Below are 7,904 nucleotides of genomic sequence, written 5' to 3' on the forward strand. Positions count from 1 at the left end.
TTTCCAAATATAATATCCCTTTCCAAGAAAAAGTTTCTTCTAGCTACAGGTCCAAAATCTGAAAGACAAAGCTTTGCTTTATTTGCCTTCAAAGAGCATTCTGGCAACACTTTTTCCAAGACATCTCTGTTTATTCTTTTGTTACTTCATGGAATATTCAGTACTCTTCCCCAGCACCACAAATCAAAGGCATAAATTCTTCTATCATCCTTTCTCATTGTCCAGCTTCCTGATATGTAGCAGGTGATTGACAATACCATGGCCTGCATCAACTTGCCATCATTGCTCTTCATCATTTTGGAGAGGTCCCCAGCAATGAACTTGCCTAATGCACTATTCCTTCTGATTTTCTAACTTCTTGTACCTAGGATATTGATGGTTTATCCAAACAAATTAAATCATTTATAGCTTCTAACTTTTCTCAGTCTATCACTATTTGGTCATGTGGTGAGCACCTTTGTGTTCTTGATGTTGAGATGTAAAATCCATACTGAAGCTGTAGTCCTTGATCTTCTGCAGCAAGCTTTTCATGTTCTTCTCACTTTGAGCAAGCAAAGTGTTTTTCATCTGCATAATGCAGGTTGTTGATGAGTCTTGCTCAGATCCTGAAGCCACATTCATTTTCATAGAGTCCACTTTTATGGATTGTTTGCTCAGTATACATATGGAATAGGTATGGAGAAAGGATATAAGGCTGACACACTTCTGGGTAATATTAATTTAAAATGTTTTCCTCAAAAGAGATCTGATGTTATTATGTGCCATCAAGTTGGAACCGACTCATAGCTGCCCCTGAAGCAGATTTTCAAAGACAGTAAATCACTTAGGATGAGAATGCTTATCTTTCTCTTATTTGTCTTGGTTTTGTTGCCAGAACAATCTTAGCTGTAATTTCTACTGTTTTTATAGTCAGGAGAGAAAGACTTGTTATTAATTCTGTCAATATAAATGAACCTGCTAGCAACAGATGCTTTTGCTCCTCATTCATGATGTTCACAGAGTGACCTGGCAATGTTTTGCCCCATCTTTGATCATAATTTCTTTTTTCTGGCCTTTTGCTGTTAACCACTGTGACAGAGATAAGGGAGCTCTGGTAACATTGTCTTTATGGAGTAGGACTTCTAACACAAATACAGTGCCTCTCCAGTGATTTTAATCCACCAGAGGCTCCAAGGGAGAAATACAGACAATCTCCTCCTGTGGGATCCACTGACTTGGAAACCCAGAACAGGGACAGCTATGAATCAATTCTGAGTCAATGACAATGCGAAAGAGAGAGGCTCTGGCTTGATATTGTGCAGACTCCATTTTACACTCACAAACATGTAACTCAAAAATGTAGAATAGCGAACCCTTTGGAGAGAAACTGGCCCTTTGTAAACAAAAGTAAGTAGATGAATTATTCTGCCACCTAATCCCTTTTCATTCTGAAATATAATGCCTTTGTACAGACTTTTAAAAATAATTTTAACCACAAAATAAGTTCAGCAAAATTCAACTTTTAAATTGACCTAAGAAGTAATGACATTATAATAGATAAATAATGATAAATAGAGTCTTGGATGTGCTCACCAGTCTATTCCAGGAAATTTTGAGGACAATTATTTGACTGACTGGAAGAGATCCATATTTGTTCCTATTCCAAAGAAAGGTGGTCCTACAGAATGTAGAAACTCTTAGACAATATCATTAATATATATGCAAGCAAAATACAGCAAAATATCTTTCAAACATGGCTAGAACAGTACTTAGAAATACTGTTCTAGGGGAGTTCTGGTGGCCTAGTAAGCTACACTGCAATCCCAGAGGCACATGGTTCGAATCCACCAGATGCTCTGCCGGGAAAGGAGGGACAATCTCCTCCTGTACCAGTCAGATCTGATTTGATGGTACACAGACACACACACACACACAAATAATAATAACAAAAAAAGAAATACTGTTCTGCTTCACCACATATGGTGTCTTTCACCATGAATCAGTTCTTTTTTGACAACGTGTTTAAAGTTAATGAATTCTCACTATCTTTGCTTCTAAGGAGCATTTTGTCTGTACTTGGCTATACTACTTTCAAGATAGATGAATTAATTCTTCTGGCATCGACACTATAATTAAAAGGCATCCATTCTTCTTTGGTCTTGATTTATTGTCCACCTTTATTTAAAGGATCTTGGTTGACTTAAGTGCACCTTTGTTCTAAAGGGGACATCTTTACTCTTTAACAGTTTAAAGAAGAAATCCACTACAACACATATTTCTAATGTAATATATTATTTCATTTTCTGAATGTTCCTTACTTTGATTATGGATCCATGTTAAACAAAAACCTTGACAATTTTAATCTTTCTCTCCACTTACCAAAATATTGTTTGGAGATATAGTTGTGATAATTTTTGCCTTATTTATGTTGGTATGTAATCTGTACTGAAGACTATAGTCTTCGATATTCTGAAGAATAGAAATCTGAAGTCAAGATGTTGCAAGGCTGTGTTTTGTTTGTCTGCTCTAAGGAAAGACTCTTATATTAGCCTGGGACATTTATTGACTTTATTTGACTTTTTAGATGGTGTCTCTTTTCCTCCTATTTGTGCTTAGGAGTGTGTGTGTGTGTGTGTGCTGTGAAATGAATCTGTTGTTACAGCTTTCTATTTGTTAAAATGGCTTTTCTAGACCATTTTTTCAGGTCTAGCTGCCTCTAATTTGTCTGATCTGCAAGCATGTTAACCTGTTCGAGCTGCCTCAACTCTACCTGATGTGGTCCAGCTGTCCCAATTCTGCCTGATATGGTCTCCTACACCATCAACAGCTGTGTAAGCCCCAGACCAGAGCTACATAAAAGCAACACAGCCTCAGCAGAAGACATACCAACATGGTAACTGCAGCATGACTTGTTGACTTAAGCTTGCTGGAGGACGAGAAGCAGTTGCTGTGGCTGTGAAGCACAGTGATATTGGTCTGATTTGAGACTTCTGCTAGTTTATTTGGGTGTATCTGACTTGAGACTAATTATCAGTGGAACTAGAGCCAGAGATACTCACCCAGGCTTGCTGGAGGACTGAGTGATTGTATGGGTTTTGATTGTGTACTGTGGATTGTTGTTATTCTCAACTGTGGCCTGTTGACTTCCAGATTAAATCCCATAATCAAACCCCACAATTTTGAGTGTGGTTTTGTAAAGTCTGTGGTCACTACAACTAATTCAGACTGGATACTAGTATAATTAATGTCACAATTGCTGAAAGAGGATGTAGGAGTGTAGGAAACCATAGCTATTACTTTTGTACTGTGGATATTTTTAATGGGGACAGTTCACCTTTGTGGAATTTGTGGAAGTCAGACTCATTCATCCCCATACAACCTTTTTGGAGCTTGTTCCATTTACAGTGTGTTTGTATGTGTGTGTTTGTCTGTTCTCACTTTTTAATACAAAACCCTTCTGATGGCCTAGTGTTAAGACTATACTTCATGTCATCCAACAATTCTTTTACTTTTCGTTCAATGATATTTAATGTCTCAAGCCCATTCTTAAAATTATATTTGAGATAGACTTACAGTCCTAGTTTGGCTCTTGTGAACTTGTTTTAATTTTCTTAGTTTTAATTTAAACTTGTACATGAGTAATTAATGATCTGTTCCAATGATCGGCTTACTTTTGATTACTCATATTGAGCTTCTTCAATGATTATTGATAATTGATCTGATTCTATGCAGTCTGTCAGGTGAAGTGCATGTGTATAGGGCCATTTGTGCTTTTTTAAAAAAAATAATATGTACAATGAACAAAGCATTGAATAAACAAAATTCAATAATTTTATCTCCAGCCCCTTTCTGTCACCAATATTGTGCTCTCTGACTACCATTCCTTCTTCATTGTTTATAACTTTTGTATTATAGTCATCAATATAATTCATGAATATTGATTGCATCTTTGATCAATGTCTAGCTGGAAAAGTTAGGAGAAATTCTTTTATCTTCTATAGCCTTAGTTGTTAGTGCATATACTTAAATAATAGTCATATTATTAGATCTTTCTTGTACATATATAGTCTCTTATAATTCACAACATTATACTTCAGGATAGGTATTGAAAGTTAAGAAAATAACATATTCAATCCTTATGTTGAGCAAATAATTCATGAGGCTGTATTGTAAGAAGACAAATATTGCATCAGTATTGGAGGAAAACTCAATGTGGCAATTAGCAGTAAGTCTTATAAATTGTTTGCACCACTCAGGGATATATTTAGAATTTAACCAAAGCTTTAAATTCAGGAGATCCTAAGCATAAAGTAAAAGTTAAACCATGTCAAAAGAAATGCTGTATACTGATTGTTTTTTCCTTATTTAGGCCGACTTCTGTAGGCAGGAACCTGAAATAAATTTTATGGTTGTGGGATCAAAGTTAGAAGCCTCAGAGGTGAGCACTATGGTCATATACTAACATCTGTGATTCTCACATATTGGGGATGTTGGTTTGGGAGATTATATTATGAGGATAAATAAAGTTAAGTTAACCACAGTTAAGTTTACCATCCAGTTAACTACAAGTCGTAAATGACCCTGTGAACAGCAGATCTGTATCCTGCACCATTTTCACCATCTCTGATACCCTGAACTAATTGCTACAACTACTTGGTTGAGCCATCTTGATAAAAGTCTTTATCTCGAAAAACTGACCCTCTATCTTTCCAAACATGATGTGTTTTTCAAGGACTGGCTTCTCTTAACAATATTCCCAAATTATGTGAGATGAAGTTTCATCATCCTACCCCTAAGGGTTGTTTATTCTTTTGTCAGTTCATAGGATATTCAGTACTCTCTCCAACACAAGAAGTAAAAAGTATCAATCCTTCTGTCATCTAAATCACTGCCGAACTTTCAGATACATAGGAAATGGATGAAAAGGTCATGGCTTTAATGAAAGGCAACTTAGTCTTTAAACTGATATCACTGTTCCTCAGTATCTTGGAGAGGTACTTGACAACAGATATCCCTAGTGCAACTTAAAAAAAAAAACAAACAATTTGAATGCTATTACCAAAGGTAGTGTCAGCGTAAGCAAATGAAATCATGGACCATTTACATCTTTTCTCCTCCTATCATGATGTTGCCTATTGACCCAAAGGTGACAATATTTGTTTTCTTTATTTTTTTTTATGTAATCCATATTGAAGGCTGTAGTCCTTAATTTTCTTAAATCAATGCCTAAGGTCCTCCTAACTTTTACCAAGCAAAGTTGTGCAATCTGAATAGACAAGTTTTGATAAATCATCTACCACACTCTTCTTTATAAAGTCTGGGTTCTCAAATTATTTGCTTTGCATACAGATTGAATAGGCATGGAGAAAGATACAGCTCAGATGCACACCTTTCTTGATTTTGAACCATGCAGTGTTCCCTTGCTTTTTTCAGAGAACAGCCTCTTGCTCTAGGTAAAGGTTTCACATGGGCACTATTATGTATTCTGATACTCACATTCTTCTCAATGTCTTAAAATGTGTTGTGATCAATACAGTCAAATGTCTTTGCATGGTTAATAAAATATAGATAGAAACCCTTTGGAAATTCTCTGCTTTCAGCCCAGATCCATCTGACATCAGCAATTCTAAATCCTGGATGAATGCAGGATCATTCTCTCTGGATGTACTGCTCCAAACATTTTTTTAATGGTTTTAAGCAAGATTTGATTTGCATCTGATAATGATAATTTTGGGGCTGAAGTCCAGGTTGAAAGTGGTCTGGATTCTACGGAAGTTTGTCTTCTGGTTCTGGCTAGGATTAGAGTGGAATGTTGACTTGCTGTTGGATGATTTTAATCTATGGCACTCAGGCCTGGTTTTAGTTGTTTTTGGTCAAACATTCTTCAAAGTGGTATAGCATTGGTCTGTCCATTTGCTATACAGAGATAACTTGAGATTGTTGTGATGCTAAACATTGTGAAACTGCTGTGTCAAATGTCAAATGTGATAATGGTTACCCATAGTGGACAGTGTTTGGTGGAGCTCCCTGATTAAAACAAGCTTGGAAGCAGGAGTGACATCCACTTTTGAAATGGCTTGCCTCCAGAAACTCTATGAACGTGGGGAGACAATAAAAGTTAAACAAATGTTCAGGTCTTTCACTCTTAGGGCTACTATGAGTCATCTATGACTCAACGACACCTAACAACAACAATGATGGTAATATTGTTCAATAATTTAAGCATTCTGTTGGATCACCTTTCTCTGGAATAGGAACAAATATGGATCTCTTCCAGTCAGTTGGCCAAGTAGCAGTCTTCCAAGTGTCCTGGCATAGACTCATGAGCATGCCCAAGAGTACATGCCAACCATTAGCTCAATTTCTAGAGGCTTATTTTTGCCAGTACCTTCAGTGCAACTTGAACTTTATTCTTCATAATTTGTTATTTATTATATGCTGCGTTCTGAAATCATTGTGTGCCAATAAATTATTTTCATACATTGAGTTTGTATTTCTTCTGTCATCTTTTGATGCTTCCTGAATTGTTCAAAATCTTCCCCATAACATCTGTTATTATTGCAATTTGAAACTTAAACTTATTTTTGTATTCTTTCAGCTTGAGAAATGCGAAGCTAGTTCTTCTTTTATTCTATAACTCTAGCTCTTTACACATTCTATCATAATATTTTATCTTAATGTACACTTTGAAATCTTCTTTTCATATCTTTTACTTTGACTTTTATTCCCTATGTTTTGGCTTCTCTTTATTCTAGTGTGATTTTCAGAGTCTCGTGTCGCATTCACTTTGGTCTTTTCATTCTTCACTGTCTTTGTAATGATCGTTGGCCTTTTCCATGGATAATATCCATGATGTCATCCCACAAATCATCTAGACATAGATCATTACTTTCCAATTCTTCAAAACTAGTTTTGAGATGATTGTTAAATTCAGGCGGAATAGACTTAAGGTTGTATTTTGGCTTTTGTGATCCTGTTTTCATTTTCTTCAGCTTCAGTTAAACATGTTCTTGTTGTAGTTGTTATGTGCCATCGAGTTGCTTGCAACTCATAGCGACCCTATGTACAACAGCTCTAAACTCTGCTCTGTCCTGTGCCAATCTCATTGTCTCTGATACACTCATCCCAATTGTCCCAGTCACCAAATCAATCCACCTCCCAGAGGATATCCCCCTCTTGCGCCTGCCCTCCAACCTCCCAAGTATGATGTCCTTCTCCAAGGACAGGTCTCTACTTACAACATGGCCAAAATATGTCAGACGAAGCCTCAGAATCCTTGCCTCCAAGGAGCAGGCAGGTTTAACCCTCTCCAGAATGAATCTGTTTGTTTTCTTAGCATTCCATGGTACCCTCAACACTCTTCTCCAACACCAAAGCTCAAAAGCATCGATTCTTCTATCCTCCCTGGTCATTGTTCAGCTCTCTGACGCATAACAACTGATTGCAAAGACAATGGCCTGTACCAGATGCACCTTAGTCTCCAGAGACACACCATCGCTCTTCAGTACCTTAGAGAGGTCCCTAAGAGCAGACTTTCCCATCTCAATATGTCTTTTAATTTCCGGGCTGCCGGTGCCAAGAGTGTTGATTGTGGAGCCAAGCCGACTAATGCTGTGAACAATCTCAGTCTCTTCACCATCCATCCTGATGCTGCCAATGGGCCCAGTGGTGAGAATCTTTGTCTTCTTGACATAGAGCCTCAATCTATATTGGAGGCTGCAGTCCTTGACCCACAGCAGCAAGCGTTTCAGGTCCTCCTCAGTTTCAACAAGCAAGATTGTATCATCTGCATAACGCAGATTGTTGATAGATCTTCCTCCAATCCTGATGCCACATTTCTCCTCACAGAGCCCAGCCTCCCGGATGATCTGTTCTGCATACAGGTTGAAAAGGTATGGAGACAGGACATATTCCCAATTTTGAAC

Source organism: Elephantulus edwardii, unplaced genomic scaffold, assembly GCF_000299155.1.
Source record: "Elephantulus edwardii isolate Elephantulus edwardi_28Jun2011 unplaced genomic scaffold, EleEdw1.0 scaffold00067, whole genome shotgun sequence".
NCBI classification, from domain to species: Eukaryota; Metazoa; Chordata; class Mammalia; order Macroscelidea; family Macroscelididae; genus Elephantulus; species Elephantulus edwardii.